At 43.1% G+C, this 22,316-nt stretch overlaps 1 long non-coding RNA gene across 4 annotated transcripts; it reads left to right on the top strand.

The window, feature by feature from the left end:
* Nucleotides 1-146: 146 nt before the first annotated feature.
* Nucleotides 147-22,105, top strand: LOC144321027 (uncharacterized). Of its 4 annotated transcripts, none has more exons than XR_013386719.1 (6): nt 147-293; nt 1,613-1,766; nt 13,098-13,144; nt 18,433-18,646; nt 20,421-20,503; nt 21,119-22,105. It is a non-coding gene; the product is annotated as an uncharacterized LOC144321027 (long non-coding RNA). The 4 variants fall into 4 exon arrangements; XR_013386717.1 differs by having other exon boundaries at nt 20,416-20,503; nt 21,119-22,103; XR_013386720.1 differs by lacking the exon at nt 13,098-13,144 and having other exon boundaries at nt 20,416-20,503; nt 21,119-22,103.
* The last annotated feature ends 211 nt before the right edge of the window (nt 22,106-22,316 follow it).

Raw genomic sequence — 22,316 nt, 5'->3', positions numbered from 1 at the left:
CCGGAGCACTGGGAGGGCCCGCCCGCGCGAGCGCCGCGGAGGCCGACGCCCCCGGCCCCGTCTCCTAGCAACGCCCGCCCCGCCCCAGCCCGCCCGGCGCAGCGCGCAGGCGCGCCGCCGTTGCCATGGCAGCGCGGCCGCCGCGCCCGACGCCGGCGGCGCCTGCGGGCAGCGCGGGCTCCGGGCCCCACGTGGGCGGCGGGGAGGCGTCCCCGACTGGCTGGCGGCGCCTCGGGGGGCAGGTCGCGGCCTCTCCCGGGGCAGGTCGAGGGCTCGCCGGGAGCCGCCTCCAGGTGTGGCCCGGCCGCGAGGTCGGTTGGCTCCGTCTCGCCTCCCGGCCGACTGGGCCGTTCGGCGGCCCGGAGACTTTCGGGCCTGTGTCCCGGGGACGGAGGTGGTCCTCCGGGTCGGGCCCGGGCCGAGCGGGGTGTTCCGGGTTTAGACCCTCGGACCTTTTTACCTTTTTTCTCACCTGCGCACGAGCAGTACACACACACACACACACACACACACACACGCAGCCTCACGTCCCAGCCTTTTCCCTCTCGTCTTCCACCTGAAGGATCTTTCATCTCGGAAACAATTTGCAGAAAAAGGAGGGGCCTCCAGATTCAGCCTTGGAAAGCAGCCCTGGAAATAAGTATCCTATTTCTCGAGGGCCAATTTTAAAACTCTAAACGTCCATGCCTGGAAGGGTATCCTGGATTCCGGGCTGGCATTTGCATTCTTCGAAATCCCTCTCTGCAGTGAGCTGCGTTGGGAGAATTCAGTTGTGGGGTATTAAATTTAAACATAACATCTACCCCTCTGGCTAGTGTTAGGATAGCTCTGCTAAAGGACCCGCTCACAAAGACAAAGCCACCGGGTTCTCAGTCATTCTCTGGCTGGAGAGTATTTTTAACAGAGGCGGAGTCAGTCACGTGTCTGTGAGTTTAATCAAATTGACAAGGGCTCTGAGCGAGAACGCTTGCTCCCTAACGGTAAGACAGCATTAGAAACAGACGCATTCTCTTTGGACTTACTTGAATCAGAGCTTTTCAAATGGAATCTTCACTTGCATATATTTCTCTCGATCTGCTGCAACTGGCAGATTTAAATCAAAATCCTATTTCTTATATTCATTTCTATGGCGAATGTGTCTAGGTTGAGATTATGCATTTTCTTGATCAACGAGGAAATGCGCAGCAATCACTACGAATTGAGCACCTTGCTGATTGAGCAACACTTGAACCTGAAGGCAAGGACGACCGTAATCTTAGAATGGAGAATCCTCCACAGTGTATTTCACAAGCATTTTCTCAGCTAACCTTTTTCCACTCCAAAGGATCATTCACTTGGAACTTCTTTGCCAGAGTATTAAATCTCCTAGAAAATCACTTTCACATACTTTTTAGTTTGAAAATGTGATTGTGGTTGGGCAAGCGCTCGTGTAATTTATCTCTCTCTCTCTCTTCTCTATTCTCTTACTTATGGATCATTTTTCCCCAGCATCAAAACAGAACCTTTTATTTGCATGTTGGAGAGTAGAGGATAAATTCTGAAAGCTAAGTGAAAGATCTGAAAATAATGCTTTCTTTCTCTCTCTTTTTTAAATATTTTATTTATTTGACAGAGCACGGGCAGGGAAGGGGCAGAGGGAAAGAGCAGCTCCTCACTGAGCAGGGAGCCTGATGTGGGGCTCCATCCCAGGACCCTGGAACCATGACCAAAGGCAGAGGCACCCCTGAAAAGAGTGGTTTCGTTCGCACTCTTGGGGGAATAGAAAGGTAAATATAAAGCTATGTGTTTCTAATTACTTTTTTGTGCATAAAGCAAATCACTAAGATTACTTATCTGCTTCAGATTTGGTCATTTCAGTGTAGCTTCAACAATAGCACAAACAACAATGAATTTTATAAGGAAATAGTGGCATTTGCAAACATTTTTATTTGGTAATTTTCATAGCATCTGATTATTCATTCACTATCCTAAAGGTTTTTACATAAAGGTTATTCGACTGTTTGAGCCCAAAACAACTGGATTGTAAAATACTGATAAAGGTCCACATATGCCTGGTGTGGCAAGTAGAACTGACCAGATTAGCCACTTAACTGGTTGGTTGTGCTCTGGAAATAGAGATCTGGTTACACACGAGTTAGCTCAACCTTCAGTTTTTAGACTTCATTAGCGGCTCTGAAGGGTTAATTGAGAGCAGAGGAGCCCATAGGACTTATTGCATATCCCGCCATATTAATAACATTGGAATGTTAAGAACTTCACTAAATTTTCCCCATTATTTACTAATGTGGAAATGACCTCCATACTACCATTCCAGTTCCAGGGGATTTCTCCCTTCTGTTTTATGATTATTGTTTCCTCAGGAACCAAATACAGGTTTACCCTGAAAGTAGGGTGTTGGTATGAAATCTTTGGTAAGTCAAAATGGCATAAAGCAAAGAAGCAATGACTGCTAATTTATATGGAGAAAATTTTGACCGTTCCCAGACCCCAAAAATAACCTCCCATAGGCCTTTCTGATGCCTTAGGACACGTCTTGCTAACAGATGCACAAAATAAATGGAGATAAAAAAAATAAAATAAAATAAATGGAGATAAAGCACAAATGCTCAGACACAGGTCAAAGCTATGAGGGCTTGATGCTCAGATACTGAATGCAACTGCTGGGGAAGGAGGTGGAAGGGGCCCTTCTCGCCGCTCGGAGTGCCTGCTGCCTATATAACCGTTTGCAGCAAAACACTGAACGATATTTTCACTTTTTTTTTTTTCCTTTGGTAAAAGTGAAAATCCTCTTCTGATCTTCAGTTGGCAAAAAAAAAAGAAAAAAAAAAAAAGAGTACTAATATAGGTCTTTTGCAAAAGTGAAGTGGTGTGATGTGAACTTTTGAAAAACGGGGCACTTGTGCTTATCAAACACCAGATCCATTCTGCATGTTCACCTTCTCCTCTTTTCCAAATAATCAGTGACCCTACGCTTTGCACATCTCATCGTTATTACCGACTACCAGCCTCTTATCTAATCCTGCATTAAACTCGATTTACTGTTTTATCTATACTACTTTAATCTTTTAGAGGCTTATCATAATATGGACTCCTTAATGAAATATTTTATCACATGAATAAACTAACCTTGCTCCATTTTTCCAGATTCCTCTACTTTTGCTCATTTACCTATATTTCTTTTATCCTTCTTTAAATATTCATGTTTTCCAGTTTCATTTCTTATGCAACGAAATAAACCAAAATGCTTATCTTGTTACTACAGAAATGACTGTGTTACCACAAAATGTGAAATGTTCCTGTTTAGTGCTTAATGTCTTAGGGTTGGCTCTCCTGATCTCAGTAAAATATTAATGCTTCTGTTGCTAGAAGATTCCCCCATCCTGACATCCTAAAATATTTCTTTCCATCAAGCGGCAAGGACACCTAATATTCTCAAATCATTCCTTTGGATTTAAAGAGGCCATATAGCATAAGGGTAGTTGATAAGACTCTGAACCCAGGCCAGGACTCAAGTCCTGGTTCTGACGCTTATGAGCTGTGTGACTTATAATCAAGTTTTCTTTTAACCTCTTGGGGCTCAGTTTCCTCATGTGTAAAATGAAGATGACAAGCAGTTGGCTCATTAGGTTTGGGGATTTTTAAGGATTAAAGGTGTAATTCTTGTGAAGTTCTTGGACAATGTAGTCATTGCTCAATGCATGTCAGCAGTGGGCATCACCATTATTATTCTTATCTCTATTAAAATATTGTTTCCACTGTTACCAATTAGCGTAGCCTAATTAGTTTATTAAGCTACCCACAGATAGACGGTATTCTGACAGGACATAAAACATATGTTTTGATGAAGGAGAGGAAAGGTACAAGGAGAAGGGAAAAGTCTAGAGCATGAGCTAGCGCTGGAGGGGGGCACACGTGGGCTTCCTGGAATGCTGAAGCACAGCACGGGCTCATGGGGGTCCTGAAGTGATAAAGTAGAATGAAAAATAGAGTAGAATGGTGTTCATAAAATTAGTCATGACATAGACAACCCCACAAGAGAGATGATTTTTAAATATATGTAAGATTGTGAGACCTCCCATACTGAAAAAAATATGAAAAAGTGGGGCATTGGGACACATGCTAAAGACTTAAGACCTAGATGGGAAAACTTTTTTTTTTTTATTAATCACTCGTGTTTCCCTGGCAGATGTCAGAATCCACTGTAGAGAATCTAGGCAGAGAGAAATTTATTATACGGTGATAAGTGGCTCCCAGACTTGGTTTTAGGATTGAGGAAAACACTCAAGGCTGAGCTTCAAGAGCACCTCCCCACACAGAACTGGGCCACAGCAGAAGTCACTGTGTCCTGTGCAACAGGAAACCACCTCCCCAGGTAACCAAGCTACCCCTAAGTCCTGCTGGCTTGGGAGTCACAGGCCTCGGTCACCATCAGGAGTCTGCCTCTTTTGGGAAGCTCCCAACAGGAAGTCCAGAGCCATGGTGCCCTCATGGAACCTGCACCAGCAAAACAGCTGCCCTCCTTTGACCCCTGCTAGCGACCACATGTTGAACCCCATGGAAGAAATTCTCAATGGCTCCTTGGCCATGCTTGCCAGTAGAAGCAGCAGAAGCCAGAGGCCAACCTGGAATCGTGCGAGCGCATCGTGAGAAGTTGAGTTATAGCCTGAATTTTGCTTCAAGGAAGTCTGCAAAAGGAGTCTGGGGCATTCCCACCTCTGCAGTAGAGGAAGGCATATGAAGAGGAGGGTGGGATGGCTACTGAACACTAATCCACCTTGTCCACTCTGGGCCACTCCCTCAGTGGTTAAATGTCCATACAGTCTCTTCTTCCCAAATGTATCTGGGTTGGATTCTCTGCATCTTCATCTTCCCTTTAGCTCAGTCACAATCCCATCTTGATGTCTCACCACCTCTGGGTTGACTTGGAAAATTAATCATGCCCTGCAAAACCCTTCATTAAACATTGAAGGCAAAGGGGAGGGAATAAAAAGAAAAGTGGTTGATATGTGTGATATGTAAACAGCGGGGGGAAAAATGACAGGCTACTGCAGTCCTCACTTTTGCTGTTGTCACAAGTCCATAGTTGGTATTTATAGCTTCTTCCTCTACAACCCATTTCAGGCAGTCTTTGCTCCCAGCAAGTTTGCTCAGGTGGCCAGACTTCTTTGCCTGGTGGCAGGACCTACATCTTCATGCCTGAGGGGTCTGAAGGTCTAGATTTGCTTAAGCTTCTCTAACTTTTGCCACTGGATGTGGCGGTACAAGGAGGTACCCCAGAGGCTCTACTGGCCCTCACGATGCAATAGCAACCTCAATTTTCTGATTGTCAGAAACCCAGTGATCATGAGGAACTCAGTGACCAGGTGAAAGTCTTGCCTGTAGTACAGTGGAACCATGTGTTCCCTGAATGGAAGAGTCCATGAATCTCTAAACAACAAGTCAAAGTCAGAGAGATGCAAATAATTTTTTTTAACATATGCTCAAGCTTGATAATGAGGTGCCTTTCCTGTGTCTATCCCCTGGTTCCCAGATCTATGAGATTTGCTGATGGAAGAAACAATCCCCGCATAAAAATAGCTGGTTTGAAGCATATACCACATCCTGGAGGAAAGTACTGTGCAAGATGTGGCTCAGCTGTCTCCCGCAGGCCTTTCCTCTTTCTGTGCGGCAGCGTTCTGAGGGATGGTCACCGAGTAGGCTCAGTGAGTCCCATGGAGGTCAGCCACCTGCTTTTTAAAAATCTAGCTATAGGGCTAGATTTAACCCGCGTGGCTCAGCGGGTTAGCACCGCCTGCAGCCCAGGGCGTGATCCTGGAGACCCTTGATCCAGTCCCAAGTTGGGCTCCCTGCATGGAGCCTGCTTCTTCCTCTGCCTGTGTCTCTGCCTCTCTCTCTCTCTGTGTCTCTCATGAATGAATGAATGAACGAATGAATGAATAAATTTTAAAAATTAAAAAATAATAAAAATGAAAATCTAGCTATAAAATTAGCTTCTTGGTCAGAAATAATGTTGTATGGGATGTTGTAAGAGTGAATAACACATTTGGTGGATCCACATGTGGTATGGCTGCTTGACACATGGCAGAGAGGAGGTAAACCCAAATCTAAGTATTACAGTGAGGACAAAATGTTGCTCCTCCTGTGATGGAAGAGCTCAATTATACAAAACCTGCTACCAGATGGGATGATGTGTCACCACAGTTTCAGTGTTAGGGTGCTATTGGTAGGATGGCCCTTGGTGGTGGGAAGTGTCTGGATCTGCCCCGTTCCTGCCACCATGGCTGCCTTAGGCACATTCTAGGGTGGTCGAGGAGAACAGCTGACTTGCATCCATTGAACAAGGCATCGAGTCCGCCTTATTATTTAGATTCCCCAGTGCAGTGCCGCTCTTTTGTAAGCAAACTTATGGGACGCATCCTACCCTGGTCCACTGCAGGAGGCCTGTACACATACCTATTCCCTAGACCACCAGGAAACCAATCACCTGTTCTTTCTTACAAGTCCCTAAGTGTCCGGTTAGATAGACTCATACTTTTGATATCTCTCTTTCTGTACAAACTGAACAACCAGATGATGAATCATTTAAAATTCTAACCATTAGGAGAATTGCTGTTTCCCCACCTCCTAGTGAACCTGTAATGCTGGAGAAATCCACTATCACTGGAGCTTGCATATCATGCAGAACCATCCATGAACCAGGCTCAATTATTTTTAAATCTCTTTACCTTTAAAAAAAAAAAAAACTTGTTATAGGAAACTCCTCTGAGGGGTATACACGTGTGTTGAAGGAGACGTGTGACGTGGGGTAGGCATTTTGGGAGTGTGAATCACCTACTCTTGCATCTTGGACCATCACAACCTGCTCAGGCCCAGTATGCTATAGGGTGTACTACTTCCACTTAGGCCAACATGGGGAGTGAGTGGACCCATACAGTGCCCAGTTCCTGATGGGAAGATTGGTCACATGATCACTTGGTTTTCCATTATCAAGCATTCAGCAAGCTAGGAGCTGTTTAAAAAAAAAAAAAAAAGTTCCTTGCCAAAGAGGATGTGGCTTTATTTCAAAATATTAAAATCATCTGCTGTGAATCTCTTACTGGGGCTCACCACAGGCTCTGTAAGCACCCTTACCTGTCACAAATGCTTTGCACACCATTAGATATTCTGGATCATAAGAGTCAGACTGCAGAACTGCTCGCATTAGATCAGCTTGAGAACTTTCTCTTGCTCTCATTTCCACTCAAAACTAATAGCCCTACAGCTTACTTGGTAAATGGATCAGACACCCAAACACAGTGTAGGTTGCTTCCTTCAGAACCATCTACTATGACCATAGTCTGGAAAGCTACCACAATCAGCGAGCTACCACAGTCAAGAATCCTCCCCTGGAACCTGCAGCCCCAAACCACAGTGGTCCTCTGAAAATTCTCATAGAAAAACGAAATGCCTCTATGACCATGCTTGCCAGAAAAATAGCAACAGGGCCTCTACTTCATTTTTGCCTTCCAACTTCTACCTGAGTGTGAACCTACCTTGTATCCATCATCCCAACTTCAAGAGAGTTCGAGAAAAATAGTTTTAAGGTTTCCAGTCTCTACTATAGGTTAAATTGTGTCCTCCACCCCCAATTCATATGTTGAAGTTCCAACCTCTACTACCTCAGAGTATGACTTTATTCTGAAATAGGGTCATTGGAGAGACACCTGGGTGGCTCAGCGGTTGAGCGTCTGCCTTCAGCTCAGGGCGTGATCCAGGCGAGAGATTGAGTCTCGCCTCGAGTTCCCTTCAGGGAGCCCGCTCCTCCCTCTGTCTGTGTCTCTGCCTCTCTCTGTGTGTCTCTCTTAATAAAGAAATAAAATCTTTAAAAAAAATGAAATAAGGTAATTGGAAATGCAATTAGTAAACTCAAGATGAAGTCATTAAAGTAGTCACTAATCCAAAATGACTGTTATCCTTATAAAAAAGGGGAAATTTGGACACAGAGAGACACACAGGGACAATATCATGTGAAGCCAAAGGCAGAGATCAGGGTCATGCTTCTACAAGCCAAAGAATGCCAGAGATTGCCAGCAACCAGCAGGAGCTAGAGGAGAGGCCTGGAACAGCCCCAACCCCCGGGGCCCTCAGAAGGAACCAACCCTGCCTACCAACAACATGATGTTGGACTTCTTGCAGACCCCGGAAATGTGAGTCTATTTATTTCTATTATTTAAGTTATCCAGTTTGTGGAATTCTGTTATGGCAGCCCTGGCAAGCCAAGATAGACTGTGTAGCCACTCCTACCTGTAATTTATGGTGTCCTTCTCGTGGCTTCTAAATGGGGCTCATCAAGTCTCATCACTGTTTGCAAGAAAAGTTCAATCAGTGTCTCCAGTGATTTTACTTTTACTGACCAATCTGCAACATCCATCACTGGAAAGCAACCCCCTCCCAAAATATTTGGGGTGATGTAATTGCTTCTTTAATGAGTAGCCGTATTTTCACTCTGAGATGATTTAGCATACCTTTAAGACATGCAGCCTGTAACATTTATGTTTTACGTCAAGAAAGAATCTGTTTGTATTTGGTCATTCTTGTTTAAAAGAACTTAGCCTTGCGGTTAAACAGGCCAGTCTTGTCATCGTAAGTAAAAATTATAATCGTTTTAGGTTTCTGATTTCTAAATCTTTCTACATTTATACAAAGGTTTAGAACATTTAAGAGAAATTGAGACTCAACATGACGACAAAGTTATAGTAACAGTTATAAGTGACATAAATATAACTATAGTTATAAGATTCTACGTAGTTTATTAGATTTACAAAAATTATACAAACACTTGGGAAGTTTTTTGTTTGTTAAGATAGACACTTGACTCACATTACAAGGAAATCTAATACAAGTATATACATGCAGTTAAAAATGCTTAAAGGCATTTTAACAGAATTTATTAAAGCCTCCTGAAGAGTGTTAAATATAGAATAATAAGATTTGTAAGTCAAATCCAAGAGAGGATTGGCAAACTTTCTGTAAAGGGCCCAGTGGTAAATAGCTCAGGCTTTGTGCACCCTGTGGTCTCTACTGCAAGTCTGTAACTCTGCCATCCATCGTAGCACAGAAGCCACAATAGGCAATATGTAAATGAACAGGTATGGCCATGTTCCAGTAAAACTTTACTTACAAAAACAGGCAGCCAGCCAGACTTGGCTCACAGGCAACCGTGGGCCAACCTCTGATTTAAAAGATTAAAGATTTTGAAATGTGTAAGTTTTCAAATGTATGACTTCAGTAAGTCAAATATTAATTATAAAAACAACATAACCACTGAATAACCTTCACTGTGCATAAAAGCCACCTTCAAATTTATCTTAAAAAGTCACATTGAAATGAACGAGGTGACATTGGGAAACAATGTCAGGTGGCAGAACGAGGATGAATTTTGGAGTTTGATACCTAGTTTTCAGTCCTACCTCTGGTACGCCAGTTAAGTAAACTATTTGGAAAAAATCATTTAGCATCTGATCTGTGTAAAGAGACCATAATCTTCATTGGACCTATTCTCATTAGGTTGTTGTGATAGTCAAATGAGGCCTTACATAAAAGTGTGCATTGAAACTGGAAAGCATCTTTCAAAAATAGAGGATTATCACAACCAAAGTATAAATGCATTTGCACATGTTGTATGTCCACAAAGTGTATCAAGAATTTTGAATAATGTCTTACCATACTTATCACTTGAAAAACTCTCATCTTGGTTGTAACTACTCTACACTCTTCTCATCAGAATTTGAATTCATATAATACTCAGAAATTTGTCTCTTTAACATGAAAAATATTAACCTTGGCATTTTATGATTTCAACAGATTCATCATGGTTTCTTTCTAAGGCCAACTTCTTTCCCAGGAAAAGCCCAATTTTTAAATTTAGTTCATGCTTTTTGTACCATGGTTTGCTGTATAATTTTAGAGCTAGCAGGAATCTTCAGAATCATTCCATTCAATCTTATAAGTGTTCATAGATGAGGATACTGAAGATTTGATGAGCTTGCCGGAAAGCACACTATTAGGAGAACATTTATAACTTAATCATGTTGTAAATGAAAGCTCAAAACCAGTCATGATGGACCCTTTGTATTTGTAAGACTTGTGTGGTGCGTATGTTCCACACCTTACACAAATAGTGGATGACTACAAGGGATGCCTAAGTGATTTACAGCTAAACGTGCATAGTAACAGTCCTTTCAACATCTATTAAAGTGAACTATTTGGAATCATCTACGCAGGAAAAAATTATCACTCGTTCCTCTGGGTTCTTTATTTTTCTCATTTACACTGTAATTCCTCGGTAGGTTTCATAGGATATACTGATAGGAGAAAATAGTAAACAAATCAATTCTAACATTCTTTTTCAGTGTTTGTCCACAGAGGGTTTGCCTATTTAGTTTGCTACTTTATTTTATTTAGTCTAATCAGCTCCCTATAAGAAATAAGACTGAGGAAGATTGTCTAAGGTAGAGATGTTTTCATGCTGGCATTGAAAAGCATTAATAGAAGTTAAATGTAGAAATCCCAGCATGCTGAGATAAGTTTACAACTGTAAGATATAATTTCCTTCCAAGTCTTCTCAAATCTGGAAGGTTGAGGATGGTTCATTAAACTCAAATATTTATGTAGTTTTGATAGTCTCAGGGAAAGGAACTGATTTTCATTCTTTTATCATAATCTTGTTATGGAGTTCACAATGCTATCTACTAAACTGGGTTTTTCTCAAAGCAGGAGACAGAGTTCTCGTGCAGACACGGGCCAGTATGATCAGCATGGATTCATGTTGGGAGTTCACGCCTTCTCACCAAGCTGCTATCCAGTATTCTCCATATGTATAGAATATACATACAGAAATAGACCACAAACCCGGGGGGTTGTGGTAAAATTGGCATTATACTTATTTATTGTTGTGTAACCTGTTTTTGTCACTTAATATGGATGTTTTCTCTGATTAAGTGTTTTTTTGAGGCATGATATTTAATGGCCACATGGTATTCCATCAACCAGATGAGCCATCATTAATTTACCCACTCTATTGTTGGACATTTTTGTTTCCAATTTTTCACTGTTAGAAATAATGCGGTGACGAATATCCATGTATATAAATCTTTGTGCCCTGTTTCTGATCACTTTTGTAAGATAACTTCTTCGATGTGAAATTGCTGGTCCAAGGAAAAGTGAATATTTGTAAAACTCTTTGTACATAATGATCACAATAATACCATTTATTCTCTCTATATGCTGGGCACTGTGCTATAATGAGCACAATCTCATTTAATCTTCACAATAAATTTATGAGATAAGCACTATTAATATCCACATTTTTTCGGAGGAGACTGAGGCTTATGCCCAGAAAATGGTTAATACATGACAGCAGGTAGCAGACCCAGCATTTGAGCCCAAATGCTGTCTGTCCAACTTCAAAGCTGATATTCTTAATTCCTGCACTATATTGCCACTTCCATATTTGCAAAATATCTTCCAAAAAGATTATTACAATTTAGATCTCTACCCACAACACATGAGTGTGCCTATTTCCCTGTGCTACTGAGGAGTCTTTGATTACGAGGGAAGCTGAACACATTTTTTCATGTTTGTTGGCCATTTGTGGGTTGTCTGTTCACGTCCTTTGCATAGAATACATGTCTGAAATCTTTCCTTTTGAGAGTCAGATGATCTGAATTCTAATCACAGCTCTATCCCTAATTAGCCATGCGATGTCAGGAAAAATCACTGCCGAGTTCTGAGTCTCTATTTCTTCTTGTGGAAAAATAGGTGCTTCAATCAAATAATCTCGTTGGCCATCTCTAAAGTTTTGTGATTCCATCTGTTGGTCCACCCATTACCTGTCCTTGTCACTGGGCAGCGTGGGAGGAAATAGGGGGTCACCTGTACTGTATGTCTTCATTTATATATTTAAGGAAGCCTCTACTCCAAACCGTTTCTCCCAGCCCCTAGGATTCATGTGCCTGAAATCCCAACCTTCATTCCCTGAGGCTCTTGTTCTTCATTCTGTTGAGCGTCTCCTTCCTGCTCCAAGGTGTTTCATTCTTTGGCTTCACTGGCATCCTTCTCTGATGGCTTGCTCTGCTCAGATTCCGTCTCAACTCTCTGCCCGTATTTCTGTAATATGTTGGGATTGCCCAGCTTTGCCCTTGGCTCACTGTTCTTTTTATTAGATCCTTCTGAGACCTAATGATCCAGATGGGGTTCCCAGGACAGGCCATGATCTCTTGCGTCCAAACCTCTGAACGTGTTATTCCCTCTCCCTGGAGTTTTCTTTCTTCCTTTCTTTACTAAACAGAGTCCAAGTGTGTCTTCTGGAAAGCAGCCTGGCTAAAACTTGATACATGGGCTTGGAGTCTGTCGTGTCCAAGTTCTACCGTGCACTAACCTCAGGACCTTGGGTAACGTAGGTGTCCTTCTTAACTTTCATTTCCTCATCTGTATAATGGGAGGAATGACAGTAGCTCCCACTTAAGATTGCTGTGAGAAGGATGTGAGAGAGTGCACCCAAAGCTTGGCCCATGATGCTAGATTTTTTTTGTGCTTTCACGGCACTGAATGGGTACGTCTATCATAGCATCTAACATACTGCATTCTGAATATTCATTGCTTTATCTCCATTTGTTAGCACCGTGTCTAGCGCACTGTAGGCATTTAGCAGCTGTTTGTTGGGGGAATAAATGAATCACATTGCAAATACCTTTGGGAAGCTTTCTTTGGGGGGTGATTGTTTTGTTTTCTATTGTTTTGCTGGTTTATTTATTTGTTTGTTTTACTAACACCCTATCAAAAATTGCTTTCTACCCTGACAGGTAAGGAAATAAAATTAATGCCCTGAAATGATTAGAAGGTTAAGAACAAGGATGTCCAGGGATCCCTGGGTGGCGCAGCAGTTTGGCGCCTGCCTTTGGCCCAGGGCGCGATCCTGGAGACCCGGGATCGAATCCCACGTCGGGCTCCCAGTGCATGGAGCCTGCTTCTCCCTCTGCCTGTGTCTCTGCCTCTCTCTCTCTCTTTCTCTCTGTGACTATCATAAGTAAATTAAAAAAAAAAATTTTTTTTTAAAGAACAAGGATGTCCAACCCAGAGAGACTGAAGAGCTCCAAATAGGGAGGTAAGAATATGTGGAAGAGGGGCACCTGGGTGCCTCAGTTGATTAAGCATCTGCCTTTGGCTCAGGTCATGATCTCAGGGGCCTGGGATCGAGCGCCCTGCTCAGCATAGCGTCTGCTTCTCCCTCTCCCTCTGCCTGCCACTCCCCCTGCTTGTGCTCTCTCGCTCTCTCTCTGTCAAATAAGTAAGATCTTAAAAAAAAAAAATATGTTGAAGACAAACTTTACATCTTTGTGCTTTCATTGTGGTTACTCTACAAAGATGCCCTAACCACCCCCCCTCCTTTTCTCCCTCACTCTGGCAGATTTTCTTTGGCCACATGAGCTCTCATCACAGGCAGGTTCAGGTCCATCCATACTTGGAGATACCCTGTTACCTGTTTATCCCTGAATGTGTCAACACAGCTTCACAGAGCAAATGAGCAATAAAATATCTCAAACCAGATATCGTCACTAAAACAAAAAAATAAATTTAAAGAAAAGCAAACACACTTGGAAAATGTACTGGCCAGGGGCTAGAGATAGCAGAGAAACCAATGAGAAGTGTATATGAAAAGAGAGAGGTCTACAGGCTTATTGAAAATTGAGATGTCTTTGGGGGAAGAAAAATCAATACAGTCTATGAATCTTTTAGTATAGACTCATGGTGAAAAAGCATGACAGCAGTTTGTGTGTGTGGTTTTTTTAAGGATTTAAAAATAATTATCTATGCACATTAGCTGGTATTTCTTTAAAGGGGGAAGAAAAAAATAAATCCTCATGAGTGCTGTATTTCAAAAAGATTTTAAGACAGCAAAATTGCCTTCCATGCACAAATGGATGCCTGGTCCCTCCCTAACGTGCCCCACAGGTTTATCATAGGTTCTGAGAGCCTCACACACAGGGTTCTCATTAATCAATTCTGGGATTCACACTAAATGCTTAGTGTTACAAAAACAACATCTACCTTCCCTCACACCTCTCCACGATCCCCTAAGCCCAACCATCTTTCCTTTTTTTCCCCTTCTTTTTAAAGTATGTATGTATGTATGTATGTATGTATTTATTTATTTATTTATTTATTTATTTATTTATTTATTTATTTATGACAGAGAGAGGGAGAGAGGGAGCATGAGCAGAGGGAAGGCCAAAACAGGCTCCTTGCTAAGCAAGGAGCTGCTAAGCAAGGAGCCTGACATGGGTCTCGGTCCCAGGCCCTTGGGATCATGCCCTGAGCCGAAGGCCCACTGCACCACCCAGGCGCTTCCCCAACCAACCTTTCTAATGCCTTTAGAAAGTGATATGTAGCTTGTTGAGTTATGCCCTGGAAATGTAATGTCCTTTACTTCTCTGCTGCCTTCCCGTGTCCCTTGGAGTTGTTATTAGGTCTTCCCTGTAAACGCCCCTTGGAGACTGCCCGTTCCCAGTACCTCGCGTGCTGACCTGAGGCATTCACACAACGTGAAAGACAGAATGCTACTGAACACACAGAACTACATTTCCAACTACATTGACTTGAGAAATGAAACCTCAGGGCCAGTGTATGAATTACCCACAGTATGGAAAGGCATAGCCCAGCCTTCTGTACGCTTCTGGTCTTTATGAGCACACATGGAGTGACATACCCTTTTGACATTTGATAAAAGCATTTTCAAAAATATTTTTCCTTTCCAAGTATCTTGTGTTTCCCCCTCCATCTTTATTCATTTTGGATGCTTACTTTTTAAATTATATACATTTTTTTATTGGAGTTCAATTTGCCAACATACAGCATAACACCCAGTGCTCATCCCACCAAGTGCCTCCCTCAGTGCCTGTCACCCAGTCACCCCAACCCCCCACCCACCTTCCTTTCTACTACCCTTTGTTCATTTCCCAGAGTTAGGTGTCTCTCATGTTTTGTCACCCTCACTAATATTTTCACTCATTTTCTCTCCTTTCTCCTCCATTCCCTTTCACTATTTTTTATATTCCTCAAATGAATGAGACCATATAATGTTTGTCCTTCTCCGATTGACTTATTTCACTCAGCATAATACCCTTCAGTTCCATCCACGTTGAAGCAAATGGTGGGTATTTGTCATTTCTGATGACTGAGTAATATCCCATTGTATACATAGACCACAGCTTCTTTATCCATTCATCTTTCGATGGACACCGAGGCTCCTTCCACAGTTAGGCTATTGTGGACATTGCTGCTATAAACATGGGGGTGCAGGTGTCCCGGCGTTTCACTGCATCTGTGTCTTTGGGGTAAATCCCCAGCAGTGCAATTGCAAGGCTGGTTCAACACTCGTAAAGCAATCAATGTGATAGATCCTATCAACAAGAGAAAAAACAAGAACCATATGATCCTCTCAATAGATGCAGAGAAAGCATTTGACAAAATACAGCATCCATTCCTGATCAAAACTCTGTTCAGAGCGTAGGGATAGAGGGAACATTCCTCAGCATCTTAAAAGCCATGTACGAAAAGCCCACAGCAAATATCATTTTCAATGGGGGAAACCCTGGGAGCCTTTCCCCTAAGATCAGGAACAAGACAGGGATGTCCACTCTCATCACTGGTATTCAACATAGTACTAGAAGTCCTAGCCTCAGCCATCAGCAAACAAAAAGAAATAAAAGGCATTCAAATTGGCAAAGAAGAAGTCAAACTCTCCCTCTTCACAGATGACATGATACTCTACATAGAAAACCCAAAAGACTCCACCCCAAGATTGCTAGAACTCATACGGCAGTTCGGTAGCATGGCAGGATACAAAATCAATGCCCAGAAATCAGTGGCATTACTATACACTAACAATGAGACTGAAGAAAGAGAAATTAAGGAGTCAATCCCATTTACAATTGCACCCAAAAGCATAAGATACCTAGGAATAAACCTAACCAAAGAGGTAAAGGATGCTTACTTTTTAAAATGTTAAAGAGGGGCACCTGGGCGGTTCAGCGGTTGAGCGTCTGCCTTCGGCTCAGACTGTGATCCCCAGGTCCTAGGAGTTCCACATTGGCCTCCCCACAGGGAGCCTGCTTCTCCCTCTGCCTATGTCTCTGTTTCTCTCCCCGTGTCTCTCACAAATTAAAAAAAAAAAAATGAATCTTTTAAAAATAAAATAAAATGTTAAATAAAATTGATGTCAGGATAAGAGTTTGAAAGGGACTAGATGGAAATGTAAGGCTTTGACTCTGTCTGGAATTCCCTCTTCCTCTTGATGTCACTAGCATGTACTCATCTTAAAGACCCAGCTCAAGCACCAGTTCCTGGGATAATTACTCCCTGTCTCTGCAATCTCTGTTAGACTTGGCTCCTCTGAGCTTCTGGAAGCCTCTCCAGCCCCCACCACATCATCTTCCCCTGTAGACTGCACAGTTCTGGATGGCAAGTACCAGACTTTACCTATCTCTCTGCCCAGTGCAGCGCAGACACATAGTATAGCTCACCTAATATTTATTAAATGAACAATCAAAGGAATGAATGGATGGATGGATGGATGGCTGTTCAGAGAAGGAAAGGTAAAAAAAAAAAAAGTAGCAGGTGGTAAGCAGGTTTTAGAAAGTGAGAATTAAGAGAGCCAACACTCATTCAAACAATTTATACACGAAGTCCTGGAGTGAAATCCATTTTTCAGCCTCCGCTGAGAGATCTGTTATACAGATTTTTGCCCAAAGTATATGTCAATTCTGAGTAAACTACAGTCCCAGTTAAAACTGTGAAATGAGGAAGAGCTGCGAGCTGCATTCAAGCATACAGTTATAGCAACTTGTTTTAAATACAGCGATAGCTGCGTTTTTCAGAATTTACCCTAGGGGAAAAAAAGTCCGAAGAAAAATCTATTTCTGTTATTTTCAAGTGTAAATATTCAAATGCACGCGTTATCCCACACCGAAGCAAATGCATCTGAGTGATCTGTGGCAGTGGAAAACGCTTGCATGGCAAGAGCAGAGGCTGACTTGCTTGGTGGTGGTTTGAGCACCAAATGTTTTCCTTCTCCCCCAAAGATTTCCTCTACCTTCCCTTCTAGAACTTGTAAATGCCCTTCGAATGAAAGCCAGTCTTCTGAAGGGTTGTCATTACGTTTCTAGGAACTGTTCGATTCAGCTCAAGTTCAATTCAATGAACTTTTATTAACTACTAAAGAGTAAGTCCTTAAGAGACCCACTAGAGTGCATATCACCTTTGTACTGGTTCAAGGGGAACAGGTTAAGTGTTGACAAAACAAGGTGCATGAGAAGCCTAATCCGTCACTCATACAGCTCTTGGAATATTCCTCCTCGAACGCAGAGCTGATGATGTCACCCTGCTACCCCCTCAAATGCTTCCCATGACCCTGTCTCCTACAGAATAAGTACCGAATTCCTTAATGTAAAGGATGTCTATCTAGCTTATCTGGACAGAATGCCTAGTGCCCCCCACCCCAACCTCACCGAGCTCCCCACACCCCTCTTAGGAAGCAAATTCTCTCAAGCATCTCTACCAGGGCGAGAGCATAAAGACCATATTGGTTGATTAGAGATAGCCCTTCTTTAAAAACCTAAAAGAGTTCCTAAAATCAGAGTGACAATCAAAAGAGATTCTTACAAAATTTCTCGAGAAATATTATGGCCGATCCTTATATACATAATTACTGAACAGCACGTCAACAAGCTCCCACTGAAACGAAGCCTAGAACTGATATGATCTCTGGTGTTCTATGGCACGACTGGGGTGTCAACTGCCCTCCTGTCCTTAGCCGGCATCCTCCGTTTATGTGGCTCTCATCATTGTGTGTGACTCACTTCTGGAAACCTAACTATGTCCGCATGAGATCTGTCACCTTTCTGTAGTGCCAAACTATCTAGCTGTCATTCCTCAGACCTGAAAACTCAGTCTTCCTGCCTCATCTCCACAGGGCTCATCTACTATCATGAATACGTCTTTATCATACACGCCTATGTTTTATTGTTATTGATTCTGGACAAATCCCATGAGGCCCTAAAACAGCAGGTCCGGCCTTACAGGATCCTGGGACAATGGGATTGACCGGAGTTGGCTCTCAATACTTGATTCTTCCTGCTAGTCCCTCCCATCTGCCTTTACCGCCCTCTGCATCCGACTGCCCTTGGGCACATGAGCATGGACATTTCTGCTGTTCCACATTGATGTCCATAATGAGAGCCAATTCCTGAGGGCTTGTGTTGTGTGCTTTTAGGAAGGTGACGGGGGTAGATTTAGACTGGGGTTTAAGTTTGGGCTCTGTCACCTAATACCTCGGTGACCTTGGGCAAGTCTCGGGCAGAGCTTTTGGTTTCAGCTTTTTTCTTTCTTTTTAAGGTTTTATATTATTTATTCATGAGAGACACACAGAGAGAAGCAGAGACACAGGCAGAGGGAGAAGCAGGCTCCCTGCGGGGAGCCCGATGTGGGACTCAATCCCAGGACCCCAATGGGATCATGCTCAACCACAGAGCCACCCAGGAGTCCCTCAGTTTCACCTTTCAGAGCTTCCATTTCCTTATCTAAAGAAAGGAAAGAACTGCTACTCATGGTTGGTATATATATGAATATATGTGTGTGTTTTATAAAATTGTTTTTGTGTGTATATGTATAAAATTGGTCATCTCTTCCCTTCATGTTTAGTGTCTTTGCTTTTATTGTTTCTCCCTTATTCTGGAATGCTATTTGCCTCCATCCTCCTCTACCTGTCAAAACCCTACTCATATTTCAAAGTGCAATTAAAATGCCACCCTTTCTAAGACACTTTCTGAAACCTTGCAGATCGATTTGCCATGGTTCCCACCTCTCCCTCTGTATACATTTTGTAACCTGGGTTTTCCAGGGTACGTGGACCCTAGTATAATAACAGAGCCACAACAGGCCCCACCAGCTTTTCTCCAGCCCTGTCCCAGCAGCTACAGGAATTTCTCCAGCCAACTGTCCTTGCCCAACTACTTGCCTCAAGGAAGCATTTGAGCCTTGACCCTAAACGACCTTGTCCCTAGTTCTTCATATTTTCCCAATTCTGTACTTTACCTTTGTCGCACTTACTCAATGAAATAATCACTGATAGAGGTATGAGTTAAATCTGTTTACCCCAAGCAGACCAGGAGCCATTTGAAGCAGAAGCCAGTAGCTGACTGGTTGGCCTAGTCAAGGGCCTGGTGCATGGGTGACACCCGGGGAAGGATGGGTCATATCTGAGCACAGGCTCCGTGGGTGCCTCGGGCTTGTTCATCCACAGATAGTGTTGCTCTCCAGGCTTTCGTGTGCCTCGCCTCCTGTTCCCCCCATTGCTGACACCTGTCAAAGAGAAGCCTTTCAAAGGACCTTCTGTCTTCTGAGGCTGCCAGGATGTTCACAATGGCAGATGCACGTGGTCCTCTCATGTGTCCTCTTTGATCCAACTCTGGCTGGACTGTCCAGTTGCTCAAAACCATGGGTCTGTGCCATGTCCATGGGGTTTCCAAACACAACCCCAGCGGGAGGTAAGACTGCTGCATCAGCAAGGGAACAGCGTGATCTTGAGCACTGGATACCCCATGGACATGCAATTGATGGAAAGATTGCATCCACTTGGGTCTCACCCCTTAGGACTCAGGACGTGACTAAAGGCCATGTTGTACTTAGCCTGTCTCTTCTTCCCTGATCTGGGAAGCGCTAAATCTGTAACCAAGTTATATGTTGCCCTGCTATCTCCTCTTGGGGTGACTTCTTCCCCAAATGCCTCTTGGCTCACTGGGCAAATAGCCTTCTGTAGGTGTGCCCTATGGCACTTGCGGGCACTCTGAGACATCATCTGGCTTCCTGCTGCACAATCACAGCACTTGATATACTTGCCGTTTTATTCCAGTCTTGAGATTTCAGATCTGTCTCCCCTAGATTTTGAATTTAAGAAAGTGATTGTATCTTATTTGTCTTTGCATCTCTCTCTCTCTCTCTCTCTCTCTCTCTTTCTTTCTCGCCCCTGCCACAAGCTCCTGCCTAGCATCTAGTCCAGGCTTTGCATATACTAGTTGCTTAATAAATATTTGTTACATGGATGACGGAATCAACAGATTCCGTTATCAAGGGAGAGCAGGCTGGGCAGAGATGCCTAGAGTCCTCAGGGAACCCCAGGAAGGCACATAGGAAAAGGGAGGGGGGGGCAGAAAGCAGCAGCGACACCTCTTCTACCTGACAGCCGAGCCTGTGTCTGAATGTTCTCCTCTTGTTTTCTGGTGATGAAAGGGAAGGAAGGAAGCAGTACATCCCTGCCTTACAGGGCTTCTGCGAAAAATCGATACGTGCTGTTTACAAATTATTTCCTTTCCATTTAAGTATAGGTCTTTGAAGGAGAAAAAGAAGTAAAAGAGAGAGGAAGAATCTGAGACGTAGGGCTGGGGAGAGGTCAACGCAGACTACCCGGGTAGGTTGGCCAGATCTTTAGACCAGCTCATGTCACTCTGCTTTCCCTAGTGTCAGGTCACAAGGCTTTTCCTCTCCTGATGTAGCCACACATTTTTCTTGGGGCTGAATATTTTAGAAAATACATTTGTCTAGGATGGTAGCTATTTTTTGAGTTCTATGCTCGCATGCACAGTTGTTCCGTTCTACTAGACACAGTTTACCGCCATTATGCAATAAGTCTTTCACTTCTTCAGAAACATATCGTCTATTTTTACAGTTCCCACTCTCTGTGGTGAATGTTAAAGTCCCAGAAGGAGCGTGCAGAGAAAGTAAGGATTTATGCACCAGCCACGCTATTGCTCAGGGCTTCAGGGTGTGTTTCCTTCATGTGTTTGCAGGTGACCTGGAGAGTGGGAACTGATTTAACTTCTACTTGACCCAAGTATCCTAATTGGAAAAATGATCTTTGGCTCATTAAAGTAGGCCTTTTTGATGGCTGAAGCCTTGAAGGTTTGGGTTTCTATACAGCAGAAAAAAATAAATAAATTTCTCCTCCCTATCCCTCCTTTTCTTAAACACAAAATGTTAAAATTAAACTCTTGTTTTCCACTGACTGCAGCATTTGCCCCCCCAGGGAGAGGCTCTGATGCCAGATTCAGAAGCTAAGCCTACTTCTGAAGAATGGACACAAAAATAACGTCTTCAAGTCTTCAGCACACATCTGTGTATTTGAATTAATGTGTTGTGTTCCTTAAACCTTTGGAGCAATGGAAACCCTGAAATTAAAATAGTGAAATATGAGTCCTATCTGGCCTCAGCCATCCTCCTGATTTATTGGGGGTGCTTACACCTTAGTCTATGCCTTATGGTTCCCCATCTGAAAAAAGAGGTGCTGGATTTCAAGGTAGGTAATGATCTGACATAAATTCTCAAGCGCAATAATGTTCTTTCTCTGTTGGGGCAAAAATAGGATATATAAATGGGAAGCAGGACTGAAAATGTGACCCTAATTTCTCAAAGAATTCCACAGAACCTTTCAAGCAATGTCGTGATCCTATCCACTGAAGAAAGCAGGTTTAGGGGAAATACAAATTATCCTTGACATTCAGATTAGCTGCTCATGGTTTTGAATATTCAAGTGTGTCACTCTTTCCATCTACGCAATATGCTTGGTGATCCCCCGATGTTTCTAACATTCCAACATTCAGTTTGGAAGAGGAGGTTGCATTACAAAATTTGTCTCATGGGGTAGGTATGCAAAATCTAGCTGTTGGTAATTCACTGCCCCTCCCTGTTGATTCCCTGTATTCTTCTCCTTCTCCGGGATGGATTCAGAGCTTCATGATCCGTGTGCCATACCGGAATGAAAGGCACGGGGTAGGGAACACAGTCGAATGGGATTATCGTAGTGTCCTATGGTGGCAGATGACAGCTACACTTGGGGTGAGCGGGGTGTAATGTATAAACTTGTCAGATCACTATGTTGTAGACTGGAAACTAATGCCAACACTGTGTGTCAACGACATTCGAAAAGTTTTTGGAAAAAATTTGTGTGCCGCAGAGGTGGTTAAAAATTTCATAGCAGCCACATTAAAAACAGCAGAAAGAAAGCAGTGGAATTAATTTGAATAATCTGTGTGATGTTTTAATACTACATTCAAAAAACGATCATGTGGGACGTCTGAGTGGATCAGTGGTTGAGCATCTGCCTTTGGCTCAGGGTGTGATCCTGGAGTCCCCAGATCAAGTCCCACATCGGGCTCTCCGCATGGAGCCTGTTTCTCCTCCCTCTGCCTATGTCTCTGCCTCGCATTGTGTCTCTCGTGAATAAA

This window comes from Canis aureus, chromosome 9 (assembly GCF_053574225.1).
Source record: "Canis aureus isolate CA01 chromosome 9, VMU_Caureus_v.1.0, whole genome shotgun sequence".
Lineage (NCBI taxonomy): Eukaryota > Metazoa > Chordata > Mammalia > Carnivora > Canidae > Canis > Canis aureus.
This window is presented reverse-complemented; position numbering and strand designations above follow the sequence as displayed.